This window comes from Miniopterus schreibersii, assembly GCF_964146895.1.
Source record: "Miniopterus schreibersii genome assembly, chromosome: X".
Lineage (NCBI taxonomy): Eukaryota > Metazoa > Chordata > Mammalia > Chiroptera > Miniopteridae > Miniopterus > Miniopterus schreibersii.
Genome location: NC_138104.1, coordinates 46521061 through 46523981, shown reverse-complemented (window position 1 = coordinate 46523981; position 2921 = coordinate 46521061). Strand labels below are relative to the sequence as shown.

The window sequence follows — 2921 nt, the reverse complement described above, 5'->3', positions numbered from 1 at the left end:
TGTTTTAGTAACTGTGCATTTTGTATACTTTTAAGCAACTCTTAAATATTACAGAAAATAAACAAATGAAGGCTACAATGCAGTACCCTATTTACAGTACAGCTGAAGATTGAATTTAAAATAATCAAGTTTGAGTGTACATAACTGTTAGTGCATTGACTACATTATGTCCAAAGGGAACAAAAGCCCCCTCCACGCCCCTAAACAAAACCAATATAATGGCTCGCAGTGATTAAACAGAAATCACAGACACCTGGTTTGTTTCACTTTTGTTGAAGAGCTCACATGTTTGAAGGGAACACTACCCATTAAGACCCATTTACCAGTTTTTATATTCCTAAAACAAGATGGGGTTACATTTTATTTTTTTTACCCCATTAAAAAAATAACGGGACTGGCTACAATTTAGATGCCACTAATGTTCATCCCCCCCACTCCCCCCAAAAAAATATGGGACTGTTTTTTGCTAAAATGTGGAAGGAATGTACACTTTAAATATGGATACTAAGAGAAATTACCAGTTGCCTAAATACTGTAGCTAAGCATAAATATCTTTAGAACCTTCTTCTAAAAAAAAGAATGTTTCTGAAAGGTTCAAATTAAGTTCAAAATCTTTTTCTTAGAACTGGCTGGTTAACTGTGGGTTTAGATAGTCATTTGTCTATATCCCTGGTGATGAGAAATTATTCCCCCTAACCATCCAAGGAAACAAGTATACACATCTCTCATTTCCACCTTCTACTGCTGAAACATTAGTCAGAGGGTTACATGCATGTTATTAAAAATTAAGTTCAAAACACTTAAAATAATTCTGTATTAGAAACTTGACTCTATCGTAAGTCCCTTCTTACGATAGAGAAGTCATACTGAGCTGGTTAAATGCTCCAATTTCACAGCTATTAACATTTAGGAAGCAGAAGACTATTCCAGCCAGTTCAAACTGGAATTTTAGTTACTACAACACTGACTCCTGGTTGGCTGCGTGGGTTCAGTAAGGTCTACTCCTCTTCCCCTGGCAAAATTTGCTCCTGGATTCTGTGGTTCATTCTTTGGCAACTTTTTAGCTATTGCCATGAATATTTCATTTACATTCATTGATGTTTTAGCTGATGTCTCCATGAATAATAAACTGTTGTCATCTGCATAGGACTGTACTTCCTGGAAATCGACAGCTCTTTTATTTGCAAGGTCAGCCTTGTTTCCTGAGAAAGCTATTACAATGTTAGGACTGGCCTGCCTCTGAAGTTCTTTAACCCAATTTTTGGCTCTGGCAAAGGACTCTTCATTTGTGATATCATACACAACTATGGCTACTTGTGCTCCTCTGTAGTACATTGGTGCTAGGCTATGGTATCGCTCTTGACCAGCTGCATCCCATATTTCAGACTTTACTGTTGTGTCATCAAGACACACAGTTTGAGTTAGAAAAGCAGCCCCGATGGTACTCTCTTGAAATTCATGAAACTGGCCTTTCACAAAATGAAGCACTAGACTTGATTTGCCAACAGCAGACTCTCCCAGAAGTACTCGTTTGAACTGGTATATTTTATTTCTAGTATTTCGCCCGTTGGGTCTTGTTGCTCCTCGATTAGCCATGTCCAAATTTGAAAGAAGTCCCTAATTTCAGTCTCTTAAATGAACTTCCAGGATGTAAAGTGTCAATTTTTTCTTTCTGGAGGTAAAGAAACCTTAGACTGCAGACCGCAGAGCCGCGGGGCTGAAGCTTCCTGGCAGCGGGTCCCAGGCGTAGCGGGCGAGATGGCTGTGGCTTTGGCGGCGGCGCCTCTCCCCTCGCACTGGAAGGTGCGGGGCTCGCGCCGTGGTGTCGCCCCCGTCGGGCTCAGTCTCCGCCTCTCTCCACTCCGCCTTCCTCTTCCCTTTCTCCTCCGCCGCCGCCGCCGGCGCTGCAGCCACAGCCACTGGAGTTCCCACTAATTCTTCCTCCTCCTCCCTCCTCTGCCTCCTCCCCTCAGGCCGGCCGCGGGCTCCTTTTCCCTTTTTAAATCTTAAAGTACTGCCTGTACAGCACCCCTCTCCTCCTCCACACTCTGTCCTTCAAGCAGACTTGTTATATTATCTAACATGACTACTTTTAAAAATTGACATATAATATTTTATAAGTTTTAGGTGTATAGTGTGTTAATTTGATACATTTATATATTATAATATGATTACCATTATAACATTAGCAAACACTTCTATTACATCATATAATTGTTATTTTTTATTTTGTGCTGGAAGCAATTTACATCTAGTTTCTTAGTAATTTTTAAAAAATATATTGAATTTATGAGGGACATTCATTAATAAGATTATATGTGGTTCAAGTGTACAATTACATAATACATTATCTGTATATTGTATTGTGTGGTCAGTAGCCAAGGTCAAGTCTCCATCCATTGCCATTTATCCCCCCTTCACCCTCTTCTAACTGCCCCCAACACCTTTCACTCTAATAATCACCATATTGTTCTCTGTGTCTGTGAGGATTTTTTTTTTACTCAATCCTTTCACCTTTTTCATCCAGTCCGCCAAATCCCTTCTCCTCTCACAGCTAACCGTACCATTTTCATTTACAGGAACAATATATGAGAGTTCCTGTTGTCCCATATGCTTGCAGCATTTAGTGTTATTAGTGTTCTTAATTGTGGCCATTATAATAACTTTGCAGTGATGTCTCATGGTTATTTAAATTTTTATTTCCCTAATAATAATAATAGGTGGATCATATTGTCATGTACTTGTTTGCCATATGTACATTTTGTTTGAGGTATCTGTTAGGAACTTTGTCCATTTTTTTTTTTAATACATCTTTATTGATTTCAGAGAGAGGAAAGGAGAGGGAGGGAGAGAGATAGAAACATCAATGATGAGAGAGTCATTGATCAAGCCCGCAACCCAGGCATGTGCCCTGACCAGGA

General features: G+C 39.5%; 1 pseudogene across 1 annotated transcript; it reads right to left on the bottom strand.

Moving 5' to 3' along the window:
* Positions 1-948: 948 nt before the first annotated feature.
* LOC308550903 (ras-related protein Rab-5A pseudogene) lies at positions 949-1818 on the bottom strand (annotated as a pseudogene). Its single transcript has one exon. The product of its transcript is annotated as a ras-related protein Rab-5A pseudogene (transcript).
* Positions 1819-2921: the final 1103 nt, after the last annotated feature.